This window comes from Muscardinus avellanarius (assembly GCF_963383645.1).
Source record: "Muscardinus avellanarius genome assembly, chromosome: 14".
Taxonomy (NCBI): Eukaryota; Metazoa; Chordata; class Mammalia; order Rodentia; family Gliridae; genus Muscardinus; species Muscardinus avellanarius.
The window spans coordinates 81,139,474-81,158,312 of record NC_137800.1 but is presented as its reverse complement, the minus strand read 5'-3'; the positions used below and the strand labels follow the sequence as shown (position 1 = coordinate 81,158,312).

General features: G+C 45.5%; 1 protein-coding gene across 5 annotated transcripts in view; it reads right to left on the bottom strand.

The window, feature by feature from the left end:
• The window catches only part of CARMIL1 (capping protein regulator and myosin 1 linker 1), a gene marked incomplete at both ends in the record, with an annotated part of 268,378 nt that overhangs the window by 193,523 nt on the left and 56,016 nt on the right, over positions 1-18,839 (bottom strand). The window lies entirely within an intron of this gene.

The following is an 18,839-nucleotide window of genomic DNA, read 5'->3' as shown; positions in this document are numbered from 1 at the left end:
TGTAATTATATTCATATATACTTTATCAGGGTTTTCTAATGAGGTTGGCAAGGAACTAGAAACTTGGCATTTTATTCTGAGTTTAATGTGCTTGTGTTTATGCTTACTGTAACAGCTTGCTGCGGTGTGCTGGAGGTAGAGTCGGATAAGCTTTAACAGAGGTGACAAGAAAAAAATAGCGCCTGGTGGATGTGGTACACATGGAAAAAGGCCAGAGCTGGAAACGCCTTCATCGTGAGGAAGATTGTCCAAGGTAAGCGGCACCGCTCATAAACATGAAAACCAGGACCGCAACCCACCCACCTACTGCAAGCTTCCAGCAGGACTCTGATCTTGAAAGTAAGGGGTCAGATGAAGGAGCAGAGCTGCTTAATCTAAAAGCACCTTTCAGCTTCTTTACAAAAGTTTCCAAGGTGGGGGGGAGAGCAACACCCAAACATACAAAGCATGCTTCATAGGCGACTTTGGCACTCCTGCGAGCAGCGGTTGACCAGGGTGGTTTCCTGGCCTGGGAAGTTCTCCCGGTAAAAGAAGTTACTGTTGAACCCAAGGCCCAACCCTCCCGTCCCTCCCAAGGACAGGAAGTCAGCAGCTTACTGGGGAAATGGAAGATGGCAGATGGGAAGGGCAGGTGGGGGCAGAAGTTGGGCCCAGACAGCTGTGGTGTGATGGACAGGTAGCAGCCAGGCAGTGCAGAAACAGGAATCAAGCATCTGCTTAACCAAGAAGCAGCTGGAGTAATTTCTGAACTGATTTACTTGGGGGAGGGGGCGAAATAGCATTATATTCAACTGTAAGCAGACCATAAGAATGATTAATGATGGTTAAAAAACAAAACCCAAAGCCGTGTTACTGCGCTCTTCTAATGATGCCTATGGTACATGGTCCTGCTAGAGGTAAACCCGGGCTATGATGAGTTGCCTGCCTGGCACTTCTCAGAAGAATTCCCTGTTTCTAGAACAGAATCCTGGACAGAGCCATCCAACATTTAAACCTAGCGTCTCTCAAAAACCCCTGCATAACACCAGACTTATGTATCTAAGCCTAAAAGGAGACTCCTAAAAATTTAGATGAATATAGTTATTCACACTCCAATATTACTGCAAAAATAGCAAGACCTATAGTACAATCATGCAAGGGGTTCTAAATTCAGCCAAAAAACTGGCAAGTAGGACCATGACATTTTCCTTACTAAAAAAAGCAAAAAGCAAAACCCTCCTAACAGAACTGCTCGATTATAATCATAATTCTTATATAATCACACCAGTCCATACAGTATACTGGCCAACACAACATATTTTGACCAATTAAATATTCTAGTAAATAAACATGAGTCTGGAGCCAGGCATTGTGGCACACACTTATAATCCCAGTACTTGGGAGGCTGAGACAGGAGAACCTCAGTTCACAGCCAGCCTCAGCTACTTAGGCCCTCCAAAACTTAATGAGACTGTGCTTTTTGTTTGTTTGCTTTTTGTTTTTCTGGTGTGTGTGTGTGTGTGTGTGTGTGTGTGTGTGTGTGTGTGTTGTGTTACTGGGAGTGGAACCCGGGGCTTTTCTACCTCCAGGCTATACTCCCAGACCTATTTTATATTTTATTTGGAAACAGAGTCTCACTAAGTTGCTGAGAGCCTCACTAAGTAGCTGAGGCTGGCTTTGAACCTGTGCGATCCTCCTGTCTCAGCCTCCCAAGAGCTAGGATTACAAGCGTGCGCCACCACGCCCGGCTGTGAGACTCTGTTATAAAATAAAGACTAAAAAAAGGGGGCCAGAGGTATAGCTAAGGTAGAATGCTCCTGAGTTCAATCCCCAATATCTAAAAAAAAAAAAAAAAAGTCTAAGACAAAGGGACAATGATATGTATGTATAAAGCCATTCGTCTCCTTAAAATTTACAAAGCAAGACTGTAGACATGCACAGGTCTCACTAAGTCTGCATCTAGATATGTCAACCATTTCTGAAGTACAGACAGAGAGAGGATGCAAAAGTAAATAGTGCAGGATTTAAACGTTTTCATCAAAAGATGCACAGAACTATTGGTTTCTGTGTTATTGGTTAGCCCGTATCATTTGGCACCTGGTGTTCTGGGAGATTATTGAGCCATGTCTGTTTTCTCTCCCTAAATTGACTCCCCTCCTTAGGTTTCATTTGAAAACATTGATCTGTATGCAGCTGGGGCTTACAAGGAGGTGTTTGCTGCCTGCTCAATGAGTTCCAAGAATGATGTACTGGGCTAATTTAACCCAAATGGCTTTGTAATTCTTCTCAACCTCTCTGCAACCATCTACTTTTCTAGGGCAAGGAAATGGAAATTATTTCAAGAAATGGGAAAAAAAGGCAACTTAAGTAACTCAGCGGAGCTTATTTCCTTTGGGAAAAAGACAGCTAACGACTGTTCTGAGAAGCTAAATAAGTAGTGTCTGACCTCTATTAGTTATTTAAATTTAGCAATACTTTAACTAACAAAGAGAAGGTGCCCTAGTCTGCCCTGGGAACATCAGAGAGCAGCATTCAATGAATTTCCCTTGTGCTATGATCAGTTTTCTCATGAATGTTCAGCTGAAACCGGAAAGTATGAATTCAGGATAGGAAGGAGTGGTTTGAGGGCGTCTGTGGATTATAAAGGTGTGAGTTGTTCAGTCAAGTGTTGATATAGGGAAGATCGTCCCAAAATATTAATTCTGTTCTTGTTACACTAACAGTCTTCCTTAACTCTTCCCTCTGCTAGCCTTTTCCTCTGGGTCATTCTTAATTCAGACAGGACCTAGGGACAGGAAGGGTATACACAGACACATGGCTGTGTGTCCGGGGACACTCGGGATAGGGTGCTGGTGCTCCTCTAGGAGATCTTTCCTGGCCATAGCAGAAAAATTTCCATATCCTGGAGGCAGCCAACCTCCCCACCCCTAACACAGCCCCAAAGAGACCAGGTCTTCCCCTGCTCAGCCAGACCCAACTTCGCCAAAGGCAGGCCAATCTTCATCAAAGGCAGCACTGTTCTTTGGGACCAGTGTATATATTACCTAAAATGTCCCTAGAGTGATATTTATTTCCTTTTCCCTTCCTAGTACTAACAAAAACAGCCCAAAGAACAGAAATTGAAACCAAAAGTTTATTTCCACACTGGATGGTTCTTCCACGAAGAAATCAAATGTTATACAGCAGTAGACCACACCCCCAAATCAAAACAGCAGCATACATTTCAGAACGTTCCAAAGAAACCAATTTTCACAGTAGCAGCCGACATGTGAAAATACTTTTATTGCAAAATTGAAGCATGTAGCTCAGCAAATACATACTGGAATGCTAATGCGAGTAATTACACAGGTGGTTATGCAAACACTGAACCCATGCTTCAATTTGGCAGAAGTATAAACATTTCTAGGATAGTTTGCAAGGTTCAATTACCGAGATCTGCTGGTTAATTTCCTTTACATTTCAGAGAGCTCCCCAAAGTCAATCATTTTCCATTGGAAAAGTCACCGCTAGGAACGTGTCTTAAGTAGGCAAGAAAAGAGCACATTTGTACTGAACTGATTCACACATTTTAAATGAGCATCTTACCAGAAATGGACAGGTAGAGGCAGGATTACTCCCTGACGTCCTATAAGACAGCGCTGTGCTCATTCTTGACTCTTAAAAACGTTCATCCACTCGTTATCTACTGTGATCTCTTATGCGCCAGGCCCTTTTGTAAGATGCGCAGGATACAGCCGTGAATAAAACAGGCAAAACCCACTGCCTTAGGGAGATTTATATTTCAACAGGTAGAAAATGACACATAATCACAAAAAGAAAACATAAGGGCATGTCCAAAGCTGCTCAAACTCTGATGGAGAAAAATAAAGGAAGATGGGGAAGGGTGGTTGCAACTTTAAATATCAGGAAAAATAGCCAGGTGTGGTGGTGCACGCTTTTTATCCCAGTCCTTGGGAGGCTGAAACAGGAGGATCGGGTTCGCGGCCAGCCTCAGCTACTTAGGGAGGCCCTCGGCAACTTAGTAAGATTCTGTTTCAAGGTCGAATGCCCCTGGGTTCATTCCCCAGCACCACAAAAAAAAAAAAAAAAAAAAAAAAAAAAAAAAAAAAAACAGGAAAAGTCATAAGAGGTAATGTTGTACAGAGAGACCTGAAGATTAAGGGATCAGTCAGGCTATGAAAAGTCTCAAACATGTTTTCCAGGCAGAGGGAACAGCTGGATCAAAGATACTTAAAACAGGGACTGTCTGGGGATTTGATGATCCACAATCAACATTTCACTGTTCCTTTATCTTGAAAAACCGAGACCCATACCCAGATTTCAAATCTCAATCATCTTCTAGTGCTGACGTTTTCTCTTCAACGGACAGCACCTGGCACTATTGTGAATTGTGGAATTGTGTGGGCTTTGCTCCCCACCGTCCCTAAGTGTACTCACAGCTTCTCCTTTGCTAGCTTGAGAGCCACAGTGATTTCTGTAGGCTAAGTTATACACTTTTTGCTGCAGACCAAAAATGCCTATCTATAGACTCAAGAAACCATGTGCAACAATCTCCACCTTCATTTCCTACAACTACCGTCGCCACTTGTGCTGGTGTGGCATGCCCAGGTGGTGGGGGTCGGCACAGCAAGCTCTGGAAATGGTAGCGAGCCCAAAATAGGGCTGCACCAAAAATAGACCCCTCTCTGCACTTTGGAAGACAGCGTGACAGAAGCTTCTTTCTCAAAAGTTAAGATTCAGGCTGCAGCTCAGTGGAAGGGTACTTGCCTTGCATGCGCCAGTCTCTGGGTCCAGTCCCCAGCAACACACACACACACACACACACACACACACACACACACACACACAGAGAGAGCTAAGCTGAAAAAAAAAAGTGCAAGACACTTTCATTTCAAAGACAGAGGAAGGAGGAAAACCGAGTATTTGAAAGAACAAAGTGTGATTACCTGGGATCAGAAGTTAAACTGAGGCCAGGAGAGAGGAGCCATGGCCAAGGTGGGTGGAAGCCTGTGTTTTTCCCCAGCTCCCTGTCCCCCACTGTGTGGCTCTCAGCAAGCCACTGCACTGCTCAGAGCTGCACATCCTAGCTAATGAAAGAGAAGTCACCATCCCTACCGCGTACAATGGCTGCAAAGATTGGAAACAATGGATTTAAAACAGCCGGTGTGTTGTCAGGCATGGTGGTATACTCCAGTAATCCCAGGTTTTGAGAGACTGAGATAAGAGGACTGCAGGTTCAAGGACAGCCTCAACAACTTAGCAGGACTCTTTTAAAAGAAAAAATAAGAGGGTCTGGGGGTATAGCTCAGAGGTAGAGTACCCCTGGGTTCAATCCCCAGTACCCTCTCCCCCAAAAGAGAGCCAACATGTTACAAAGCCAGCTTCAAAGAGTTCCATATTGCATGATTCCATTTATAGAGCATGCTTGAAATGACAAAATTATAGAGATAGAGAATTAGTGGTTGTCGGGGGTTGGGGATGGGACAGGGAGGAAGAGAGCTGGTCATGGGTATAAAAGGCTACTGCTTGGGATCTGTGTGGCATAACTGTTTTGAAGTTTGACTGCAGTGGTAATCACAAGAATTTTCATGAGACAAAACTGCACAGAATTAAAAGTGCAGGCACACACACACACACACACACACACACACACACACACGAATGCATGTGAAACCTACGGAATCTCAAAGAAAAAATAAAACTTGATGACTATCCATATTGATTTCCTGGTTGTAGCACTTGAACATTGCCACGCAACATGTCACCACTGGGGGAAACTGAGGAAAAGGTAGCTTAATTGACTTCTCTGTGTTACTGCTCACAACTATGTGTTTAACCTAAAGTTTTCTCAAGAAAATGGGATTTTTAAATCTCATCATCTTGAAAAACTGCCTGGCATGTTGTCAGTGTTCCATAACCGGCAAATTCATCATCTTATCATCTCACCTACAAAACAAACTCATAAATCCTACTTCCAGCTCAGGAGATTCAAACCCACGCTCAGAGACAAGTGATGGAGACATTTCCAGACAGTAATCCACTTACCACATAGTAAAAGTTGCCTTCCTGAATAAAAAACACATATACACCAATATAAAAGGGAAATGTTTCTTTCATGGTCTAGAGCAGGATTTGCAAATGCGTTCTCCACTAAACAGTAGGGAAAACCAGTAATATCCTACAACGCTCCAAAACAAATGAAAATAAAATGAAGGACCCCTGGTAAATCTGGAACAGCCTCTACACATCCTCCCCCACCCCCCAGGAGTTCTAGTAACAAAGAAAATCTCTATCCAACGTCGCCCAACTCATCCATCTTCAAAGTTACTTGAAGTCATTGCACAGGGGCCAGGTACTGCTCCTCATCGCGTCACCTATTCTATAGCCTAGAAGGCAGGGGGTTTTCTATGGCTAGTGTAACAGCTTTACCTACACAGAGCTGGTCATCCATAAATCTTGCTAAGTCGGGTTCATGCTTTCATTTTTGTAAAAGACAAAGCATTTCCAGCAGCCTTGGCCAAACCTTCCACTTACACAGTGGAACACAGTAACAACTCACCGGAATACTCCTAAGGAAGAGCCAGAGCCATGGATCCAGAAATGAGCAACACCCCATCCAGACCTTCTGCCTCCCGTGCACCCCAGGGCATGTGCCCACTTCAGTTTCTCAGCAGCAAGGTCAAGGGAAGGTGATCCAGGATCGGGAGAGGGGGATGTGGGGGGAGGCTAGCACACACTGAGTACAAAAGCAGCTGGATCGGCAAAGTGCCCTCTCTCGGATTCCAAACACAGCCCCAGCCTCGTTCTGCAGAGTCTTCACGTGTATCACTCATTCCTGGTGAGCTGAACGGCCAGCGCTTCTGCCTGCCCACATTCAGCGTCAAATCTGCCATCAAGAGAGAGGACCAGCCTCAGTGAGGAGGAGGAAGCCAGCAATCAGAGAATCAGGGGAGGCGCCCGCTCTGCCACCACTCAGAAGCACCAGCTCACTGGGCTGCCGCAGCTGGACCAAGTACAGGCGCTCACACAGCTGGCCGTGTCCTCCAGTTGCCCTCTGTGGCCAGTATGGGAGAGTCTCAACCATCCTGGATCCACAGACTTCTGCCCAGGAGGGCAAGCCGAGGGGGGCCTTCCCTTCCCAGCACACAAGAAGCCGTGGCCCCCGTGCCCAGCGTCCCTCCTGACAGAAAAAGTTCAAACCAGCTCCCACTAGTAACTACGCTCACAGCCCAGAACGAATCACAGTATAATTACACAGCAACATCTGACTTTCAAAACTGTAATAACTGGCATTCGTGGCCACGGAGCCATATAAAAACACTCCATCCTTAGATGTTCTTACAGCGCGGTGCCTCTGCTCACACTGTGGCCGTTCCCATCTTTGTTTCTTCCTCAAATCACTTGCCTCTGAAATGATGTATCCAGTCGGCCCTGTTTTAAAAAGTCCTTCGTGGCATTCTCAGTGACACATGGCACGTACTAAAGCTGGGCTTGAACCACTTACAGATTCTCACACAGCAGCTAGTGATGACTTAGCATTCACCTGGGAGACACATAGACTTAGCGCTTACCTGAGGGCTACATCGCTCCCTTACGTAAGACAGCTAGCTCTGCGTGCCCAGGCTTCACGGGGAAGCCGGGTGGCCAGGTGGTGAGGAGCAAATAGTCTTCCCTGAGAGAGGCCTGCTGCTTGGCCTGGCTGAGGAAGGGATGCAAGGTCCACTTACATGGCCCGTGATGTGCTTTGTAAGTAACGCAACGTGTTGGTGTAAGCGGTTGTGTCTCCATTTGTTTGCCCTGCTATACCTGAATGCCAGAGACTGGGGAATCTGTAAATATTCCAAATTTATCCTGTTTCTGAGGCTGGGAGGTCCAAGATCAGGGTGCTGAGGTGTTTTCTGGTGAGGGCCCTCTTGCTGCATGCCCACATAGCAGAAGGTGAGAGGGAGAAAGCAGGTTGCCAGAAGCTGCCAGAAGCTTCTTTGACCAGAGCTCTGATCCCATCCATAAGCAGCCTCATGGTCCCATCATGCCTGTTATTCTTAACCTGTTCTTCTTAATGCTTTCACACTGGCGATACCTGACTTTTCAAGGGGCGGACGGAGAGACATTCAAACCACAGCAGTTAACATTTATTTGATCAATTAATTTTCCAATGACTCTTCTTTATCAATACCAAATGCTCTAGCACCTAGAAAGTAACAGAACTCTACACATTTTTTTGCATGAGACATTCTAAAAACACCTCGCACCTTCACATTCTCACTTCTTTTCTGCTGCCTATGAAATGTGACCAGAAACAAATGCATAGACAACTCCATTTTTCACCCAGAAAAAAATCATCTTATTTTCTATGAAGGAAAGACCACAGACAACACAAAACTGTCCTCTGACAAGACACGACACAAATCGTGTGCACAACTTGGTTCAGAAACAGCTGGTGCATACATTAGGTTGCCTGTGTTTTTTTTAAAACTGATATTCTTCTTGTTGTTATTTTTTGGTATCAGAGATTGAGCCCAGGCATGTTTTATCTCCAAGAAACACCCCCGGCCCTTTTAACTTTTTATTTTGAAAGAGCCTTGCTAAGTCACCAAGGCTGGCTTCAAACCTGCAATCCACTTGTCTTAACCTTCCAAGTGCTGGGATTACAGGAGTGCACCAAAAAAAAAAAACACTGCGTTTTGATGAAGCCAGGCATGGTGGTGCACACTTGTAATCACAGAAGTTGGAAGGCTGAGTCAGGAAGATCACAACTTAGTGAGGCCCCCCACAACTTAGTAAGCTCCTGTTTTAAAATAAAGAATAAAATAGGACCAGGGGTGTAGCTTGGAAATAGAATGCCCCTGGGTTCAAGCTCAAGTACCACAAAGAAATAAAAGGTTTTGTTGATGAATGTAAAGTACCTCTGTGGTATTCCCCACAGGGATAAAACCAGCAAAAATGATGAGTCAGCCAAGCTTTCACGCTAAAAGCTCACACCCAGCTCTGCAGTACTGACAAAGCTTATCCTTCCATGCCTCATAACTGCAAAGGAAGTCATTTCAAACTCTGGAATGATCGCCTAGAAATATCAAGCGCCGTTAAGTATTCCAATGATGGCGAGGCGCAGCCACATGACTCGGCCCGTGCCCAACCGGCAAAGGTGAAACACCTTTCCTCTAATTCTCGCCTATTTGTCAGGAAGGACGTAAGTAGCTCAGGTTCTCATTTCAATGGGCCTCAGAAAGGAAACATACCCCTAATTTGTCAAGAACACTCAACAATAGCTTTGCAAGGCTTACTGAATATTAAATGACAGAATAATGGTGCCACATATAGCTCTGAGCTTTTAGACTGTGTTTTTTTGTGTGTGTGGTTGGTATCACTTTCTTTTGTGTGTGTGTGTGTCTTCGACATTTTGCTCAATATAAATAAATAGTGCTTTTAGAAAATCCCTTAAAAGTTCAACCTGACATCGTTTTCAATATTTGAACTTTTTTTTTTTTTTTTTTTAGTATCACTTTCTTCATTGCCTAGCATGTGTGAGGCCCTGGGAGAGCGTTCACCTGTAATCCCAGGACCTAGCAGGCTGACACAAGAGAACCACAGGTTCGAGGACAGCTTCAGCAACTTAGCAAGACTCTGTTTCAAAATAAAAAAGACCCACAAAAAATAAATAAATAAATGAAAATTTAAAAAAATAAAAAATAAGAGCTGTTAGTAAAAAACTTAAAAAGGGCTGTTGGTATAGGTTGGAGATAGAATGCCCCTGGGTTCAATCGTCAGTACAAGAAGGGAAAAACAAAACAAAACAACAACAACAACACACACACACACACACACACACACACACACACTATTTTGAGAAAAAAAATAAAAAAGTAAAAGCAAAGGAAACTAAGGAAAACAACCTGACAACCACCACCCTCTCTAGTAAAGTCCAATTGCTCAATTCAGTTTCATTTTAGAGGTAAGTTCCCCCCTGCGAAAAATGCAAATAACTGGCTTTTCTTTACCCTTGTAGACTGCTATAAAAATAACGTAACAGTATAACACCATCTCAGAACAAAGCCTTGCTCCCTGCCCAATAGATACCCCATAATATGCACCATTCTGAAGCCCAGCCCCAACTCACCTGCACAGGTAAGAGTTGGAAATAAAGAAAGAAGCTGTTGTTAAGAGTCCCTGGAGAGGATTCTGTTTTTCATGCCATCGTTTACTGACGCAGGCACGAAAAGTGTCCTTCAAAAGGAGGTCAGCTGGACAGACCAGCATGCCTGCCTGGTAGACACCACGTAATGACTAATTCATAAGCCCAAGAAACCACACAAGACTGACAGCAAAAAGCCCAATTAACTCAAAACTAAATAGCACCCAGCATCTGTGATTCCGCTGAGACTAGGAAAGGGCTTCCAGCGGCCATGAAGAACCAAGGGAAGCCGGGGTGGTAGCGCAGGCTTGTCATCCCAATACTTGGGAGGCTGAGACAGGAGAATCACAGGATTGCGGGGCTAGGGTCAGCAACTTAGTGAGGCCATCTGCAACTTAGTGAGACCTTGTTTCAAAATAAAAAATAAGAGTCAAGCATGGTAGCACACACTTGTAATCCTAGCTTTCAGGAGGCTGAGACAGGAAGATGGTGGTTCGTGGACAGCCTCAGCTACTCGGTGAGGCCCTTGGCAACTTAGTTAGACCCTGTTTCAAAATAAAGAATAAAAAATAGGGCAGGGGGTATAGCCTGGAGGTCAAATGTCCCTGGGTTCCACCCCCAGACCCGCAAAATAAATAAATTAATTAATTAATTAAAATAAAATAGGGCTGTGGGTGTAGGTCATAGGTAGAATGACCCTGAGTTCAATCACCAGTAAACACACACACACACACACACACACACACACACACACACACACACACACACACGAGCCACATAAGGATGTGAGGAGGCCCGGGAGGAAGAAGCCCCAGGAATAACACCCTTGCACATCTTCCCAGGCTGGGACCCTGGGCTAAACCAACAGAATATTTTCAGCTAAACTACTTAGTGAGGCCTACACCCTATCAACCAAGAATTCCTGCTGCTTCCTAGACATTCCCTCCCTCTAAACCAAATCTATTTTTCTTATTTATTCACTCACTTCTACTTAAGAGTCCCAGCTAGTGAGCTTGTAAAGGCTGGAATTCACGCTGAGCAAACTTACCGAGTTGCCGACAGTCTCAGTGCAAAGGAACTGCCTTGCACTACATGGGAAGGGCGCAAGCAGCAGGGCGACACCAAAGGAACAAGAAAATAGAAAGACGCACCTCACCCGACCCTGCCAGCAAGGACAGTCAATCAGCAGATGCAACGCAAGCTCAGGAGGTGCGTGGCACTTGATGGGCAGACACTTGATACTGCGGGGCTGTGCACTTCGACAGTACGGAGCTGGGTGTGGCTCGGCAGTCCAGCACTGGCCTGGCTCACAGGAGGTACTGGGTGTGGTCCATGTGCACACGCACACAAAAGTTAAGATGCTGAGTTGTGTGTGTTGCTTATTTTTAACAAAATGAATTTTGTTAAGTAAAATAAAATAAAGGAAGGTAGGCACCATGGCGGCATGCACCTGTAATCCCAGTGCTTGGGAGGCTGAGACAGGAGGAGAGTAGGTTCAAGACCAGCCTCTGCAACTTAGCAAGACTGTCAGCAAACTAGCGAGACCTTTTTCAAAATAATAATAATGATAATAATGATGATGATGATGATAATAATAATAATAGGCTTGGAGTGTAGCTTGGAGGTAGAATGTCCCCTGGGTTCAATCCCCTGTACCAAAAAAAATTAAAAATTAAAAATAAATAAAAGACCCTTAGCTGTGGCAGCCTTCCACACTGCAACAGGTAGAAATGGCAGGTGTTGGGCACCTCTCTGAGAAGTCTTGAGGGACTTGCTTCTTTATGGACTAGATGGAAAACAGGGAATCAAGAGGAAGGCTGTACTCCTGGCGCCTCCTCCAAGACATGGAGGACACTCAGGCCATGGGAAGTCCCTTCCTTGGCCCTCTGAAGTGGCTATAACACAGAAGCACCTGGGGCACCCGAGTCACTCCTGACGTCCTAGGGAGGCAGCCAAAGTGCTGGCGGCTCCAGGGGGAGAGTGGGCTCCTCCTGCCAACAGTGCTGCCTGCGGGCTCCAGCTGTTATGTTCTAGGTGCACATCCTTCCAGAACATTTGGAAAAACACTTGATAGCAAACATATCCACTTGATCAGGATGACTTTCCACCAGCAACCATAGAGCCTGTCCAGGTAACCCCAGAGGCACATGGCAAGAGTTCAGGAGCAGAAGCCCCGGAGAATTGCACTTGCAAGGGAAAACATGCAAATGGCTCGACACATCTGCAGTAACAGGGACTCGCTCCCTGCACAGCAGGCTGCGCCATCCCGAAGGCTGGAGTGAAAATCCTTGATGCTGTGGGCCACCGGCTCAGCCCTCCCGGCTCGGGTTTCTGCAGTATATTATTTGCAAACAGAGGCGAGCCAGCCTGAAGGCAGTTCCTTTTCTAGTGCCATCCTTAGCCCGCTGCTTTTATCTTCACTTTGTTACCACTTGCTTCTCTGCACCAGTGCCTGGTCGCCAGGCTCAAGCCCAAATTGAAGGCAGAAGAAGCTGAAAACCAGAAGGGCAGCTCCTATCGCAAGAAAGCAAACCATTCCTGGAAACTGCAGCAGATGCTACTTTCACGTGAGCACCTCCAGACCAGTTTCTCGGCCTCTGTACTATCAACTTTTGGGGCCAGGTGACTCTTTTATCTGTGCATTACAGACACTTGTCAGAATCTCTGAGCTCTCCCCACCAGATGCCACCAGCATCTCAAACCCAACTGTGACAATCAAAAATGTCTCCAGTCGTTGACAAATGACCCCTACAGACAAAACTGCCCCTCATTGAGAACAGCCTTTAGACTGATTCCTACTCTCTTGATGAAAAAGAACCTTGAATGGGTAAAGTGGGCCAAATAACAGTCTCTGTCCCAAATTCTCTATACCTATCTCTTACATGTCTTGTAATGAGCTTACTCACCGCTATGCTAAATGTTTTGGAAAATCTAAGAGAAACATATAAAGTGTCCCCAGCTTAGAAGTGCTGTCAATAAAATTCGAAGAATCGAATTGATACTAAGCTGGGTGTGGTGACACACACCTGTAATCCCAGTACTTGGGAGGTACAGATAGGAGGATTCTAGGTTCAAGGGCAGTCTCAGCAACTTAGCAAGATATTCAGTAACTTAGCAAGACATTCATCAACTTAGCAAGATCCTATTTCAAAAGAAAAAATAAAAAAGGGTAAGGGTGTAGCTCAGAGGCAGAATGCTCTGGGTTCAATCTCCGGTACCAAAATAGAAACAAAAGAAGAGTGGGGATGGGGACAGGAGAGACAGAGACAGAGAGAGGGAGGGCAGAGAGAGGTAGGGGAGAGGGAGGGAGATGAAGAGGGAGAGGGAGAGGGAGGAAGGAAGGAGAAAAAGAGAGAGAGAAAGGAAGATAGAAAGAAAGAAGAAAGAGAAAGGAAGGAAGGAAGGAAGGAAGGAAGGAAGGAAGGAAGGAAGGAAGGAAGGAAGGGGACAGACACATTGTATTGTACAGGGCTGGCTAAACCATGATGACAGCAAGGCATGCTTCAGTTGATTCAGACCCAGGGGGGTAAAAAGCACATAAGAATGTAGCCTGGAGTCCTTAATGAAAATGTCACCTCAGAGGAGAACTTGTGTTTGAAGACAAGAAATATTTAGACAGCTGGCAGGAGAGAGGGGAAACCACACAAAGATGTGGAAGTGTGCACAGTTAAAAGCTCAGGATCCAGTCTCCATTCCCAGGTTCTTCTAGACGCAAGCCTGAGACTTTGGGCAGGCCAAATAATCTCTGCACCTCAGCTTTATCATCTGAATATTGAGATGACAACATCTATCTCCTGGGGGTCCTAGGATAACAGCATCTGTCTCCTTGGTGCGTCCTTCCTGGTAGATAATTCAGGAAGGAAGAGAGGCCCTATGTCAGAAATCAGAACTGGAGTCAGGGAGCAGCAGTCATATCCTGACCACCTGCCCTTTCGTATCCTAAACTGGACGAGAACCTACAGTTGGTGGGTAAAGCCAGGTTTGGGAAAACCACAAGATGCCAGCTCAGATCCAGGCAAGGCAAGGATATGCCTAGTCCACATCTACCAAGCAAGGTCTGCATTAACCACGAGGTGGTGGCTGTTGGGCGGGCTGGAATTTGGAGGATTTCAGATGAACTACAGGGCCAGCATCCATTGTCAGGGTGGTAATAAGACTGTATGCTATAAAGGGCTTCCAGCTCACAAAGCTCTTCCACACAGACAGATTTGGATGTAACAAAACTATCCACAGAGAGCAGAGAGCTATCCTTGCACTAAAGAGTTCTATTAGCCACTTGGTTGGATGACTGCTTGGTGTGCACAGGGTATGGACCACCATTGGTACCTCTTCTTTGATGTGTTTCAGGTGAAAGGTTACAACCCATGAGACCCATAACCTCTGGGGCCTGGTTTCTCTGACATGAGGTGACACACCCATGCATCTGTATGCTTCTGGTTCAGTCCTTTCAGTTCACAGGTAGTCTTTTTTTATTGGCACAATTAATTTACCAATCAGTTGTACTATACAGATGGCGGCTGTTTACTTGTACAAATAAGGTGCAGAGTCCCTCTCCTTTGGCACTGTACTCAGAACAAAACAAATCATGGCAAATAGCTATTTGATAAAATGGAGTAACTTGGAGCAGGCACAGCCTGAAAATGCCCTCTGTCCATCAAGGGGTCACCCCGCGAAGGGCACCGTCTGCTCCACATTCCAAAGATTTAAAACAATTTCCAAAGAAAACTGTTTAAGTATGCAGAGAGCCAGACCCCACTCATATATTCATTTTGTAGCATGTTAATTTTTTTAGATCAAATTTTTTTTAAAGTCTTGTCTGTAGAAACATAAATTGCCCTGAATCTTCTTTACTCTGGCTATGAAAGAAAGAGATACAAGAAAAGACCAAGAGAAATCAGAATGAACCAAGCAGATTCTGTCCTTAGCCTGACCGATTATGTGTCATGCCCTATGGGGCATGGGCTCAGGAGACTTTCAGAAGAATATCAAGGGGTTACATTTAGGTAATGACAATTAATTTAACTTGAACTTAGCTGCCAAACACACAATAGCTTTTTGCTTTAGAATACAAATTAGTTTACATTTGGAGGACCAGAGCTATTATTACCCAAACAAGAGAGACAGGGCTTAAATAATAAATACAAGAGCATCTGAATGGAGTGCTACCAATGGCACACCAGGCAGATATCATACCTCCTGGAGATGATATTATTGGCATAAATAACATAGAGCCTACTCAACTCACCCAGCACCAGAAATAGCACATCAGAATGGTAGAGGCAAATAGTCATGACCCCTCTTTCACTGCAAAGGGACCCTTGAAAGAAGAGTTGAAGGAAGCATGGGAGCCCGCCATACAGACATGCAGCGAATTCCAGGTAGGGGGGGAACAGGTGCAGCGTCTGAGGCAGAAGTTAACCTGGGCTGTTTGAGGAACAGTGAACTCAGAGACCAGAGCAGATTGGATGGAGAAAGCTAACAGGAAGGACCTCGGAGAAGTTGAGCCTGGAGGAGGCATAGATCACACAGTGTCTCGCAGGTCCCAGTAAGAGCACTGGCTTTGACTCTGGATGGGAGACGAGTAATACATACAGTCTGACTCCGTTGGTAACAGATTCAAGGAGATAAGGCTGAAAGTAGAAACCTCAGATAGAAAGTACACCATGAATTCATGTGTTAGCTTGGACCTGGAGGACAGTGGTAACAGGTCCACTGTAAGGAGAAGAAATAGACTCAATATATCTGAGGTATGTCTACTGTACTTGAGGATAGAATATGTGAGAAAGATGAATCAGAAATTATTCCAAGCTGGGCGTGGTGGTGCACACCTGTGAGCTCAGTACTTGGGAGGCTGAGGCAGGAGGGTCATAGGTTCCAAGCCAGCCTCAGCAACTTAGCGAGACCCTGTGTCAAAATAAAAAATAAAAAGGGCTATGGGTTGTAGCTTGGAGACAGGATGCCTCTGAGCCCAATTTCCAGTACCAGAAGTAAGCAAAAGAGGAGGAAGGAAGAAGAAGGAGGAAGAGGAAAAAGAAGACTCCAATCCAGGCTCAGTGATGCATGCCTGTAATCCCAGTACTTGGGAGGCTGGTACAGGAGAATCACAGGTTTGAGACCAGCATGCAGCAACTTAGCAAGACTGTTACCAAAAAGAAAAAAAGGGGGAAGGGGATGGTGGTATAGCTCAGAGGTAGAATGACTCTGGGTTTAATCCTCAGTATAATAAAAAACAAATCAAAACCAGAAATCAGCTGAGGAGCCACCCATGGGTGCTGAAGAGCCAGTATAAAGTGTGCAATCAGGCTCTGTCAGTGAGGAGTGGGCAGCGGAAACATGGTACCACTGCCAGGCAGCGCCAAAGGCCCCTTGGGGTCTGTGATCAGATTAGAAGGAGACAGTCGGTAGGTAGTGTGGTCTTCTCTGCATGTCTGGCCACACAGGTGCAGGTGCTAAGCAGCTGGAGAGAAAGAAACGTAGCATTTACTCCGGGGGAGCAGCAGAGCATGAAGGGGTAATGGGGACCGTGCCATGGTAGGGTTAGAGCAGCTGACCATGAACTTCCAGCTGGCAAAGCAGATGAAGAGGTCAAGGGGAGAGGCAGGAGACACAAAGACGTGGTGACTGAATGGAAGTCCCAGTGGGCCCGGGGTACAGCAGCCACACAGGCAAGCCATGGTGGGGAAGCGGTGGGCAGAGCGGGATGTTAAAAAGGGAGGGATGGGGGTCAGAGGGCCTGAAGGAGGAATCATGGCACTGAAGTCCAGAAGAGGCCACAGGAGTAGTGTTGGGGAGAGGGACAGAGAACCAGGCACAAAAATCTTCAAAGAGCGAGAGGATGCTTGTGTGGAGAAGTGTAGAGCTGTGATGGCAAGGAAAGAGGCATCCAGAGAGAGAGAGAGATTCAGAGGAACCAGGGAACCATGCAGGGGACACCATCTGGGTGCAACCATAGTCAAGGATGAGGTGGAGAACCTCGGCTTCCCAAGAGGGGGCAGGAACAGCCCTGTCAGGGAAACCCAAGGGTTGTGCTATCCATGTGTGACCAGCAGGGAGACATCAGCTCCTAGGTAAGGCTGGGAGGCAGGGTTTGCTGATGACTGGCTGTGACAGCAGCAAGCTCAGGGAGGGGCTCTGTGAACTCCAGATGTGGGAGCAGTTAAAGTCAAGAGAGGTAAGGAGCAGGACCCAGGGGCGAGGGATGACTGCAATCCCTCTCCCATGCGGCGACCGGCATAAGCACATAGAAGAGGCTCAGGAGACCGCCTGCCTCTGAGGACCAAGGAGACAGCACAGAACTGGGGGATGTGGGGTTGCAGGATGCCAGGATTTAACTTCTGCTGAGAAAGGTGATGGGCAAGAGAAAAGGAGGGCTGAGAGGCATAGACTCCTGGTGCATGGTTCAGCAAAGAAGCATTTTGTAAAATTAGACTCTTAAAAAAAAAAAAAAAAGCAAGTCAGGCGTGTTGGCACAGTTGGGAGGCTAAGACAGGAGCATCTCAATTTGTAGACAGCCTCAGTTACTTAGTGAGGCCCTCTGCAATTAGTGAGACCCTGTTTCAAAGTAAAGAATAAAAAATAGGGCTAGGGGTGTGGCTCAGAGGTAGAATGCCCTGGGTTCAATCCCTAGTACCGCAAAAAAAAAAAAAAAAGGAAAGATATTTGAGCTATCACAGCAACTGCCTATACCCTTTATGTCAAAATACTATTAAGTCCACAGAAGCCAATGTTCTGCCTTCCCCCTGACTCTTAACTACAATTCTGACTACACACAGGTTCACTCACTATAGGTGCACAAACACGAAGACATCGCCCTTCACAGTGACCCACTGGTCACCAATGTCATAAACGTTCCAAGTTGAGGAAACCTCTCAGGAGGTGCATTCGTCCCTATGTATAATCCCTTAAACATCAGAAGAAGGAGAGGCAGAATGTACGCCAGCTGCTTTGAAGAAAGGGTTCTGGGAAGATGGTGCATGCTTGTTTTATGTCTGGAAAATGTGACTAGACAGATAGTTGCATCCCATTTCCTGACAGGATTATTAGAGTGGGGTCACCAAGGACCAGCAAACCACTCCACAGCTGGGGAAAGGAAAGAGGCCTTGTTTTTTAAAAAATTAAAGCCCATCATTTCAGACCTAGAAAGGGTTTGGAAAGGCCCTACAGCTGCATCCTGCACCCAAATGCCCTAGATGATATAGTTTTTATATCTACAAAGACTATAAGAAATGCCCTTATAAAATAATTCAAAGAGAAAAATAAGGAGAAGGTGAGCATGGTGGTGGTGCACACCTATGATCCCGGTACTCGGAATCTGAGATAGGAGGATCACAAGTTTGAGGCTAGTCTCAGCAACTTGTTTCAAAATTTAAAAAATAAAATAAAATAAAAATGGCTAGGGATAAGGTAGCACAGGGGTAGAAAATCCCTGTGATTAGACAGGTCCAATTCCAAGTTAAAAAAAAAAAAGAAAGAAAGAAAGAAAGAAAGAGAAAGAAAAGAAAAGAAAAGAAAGAAAAAGAAAAAGAAAGAAAGAAAGAAAGAAAGAAAGAAAGAAAAAAGACCACAGCAAGACTGACCTATCTATATCCAAAATGTCCTCAGGACCCTGGGAAGAAATCCTGTTAGGTCAAGAGGCTTAAAGTCAAGTAGAAAAACTAGAGCTGCCGGATTGCTTCTCCAGCAAATTTTTAAGATTCTGGGTTCTCTTCCACCCACCCCCCACCCCGGC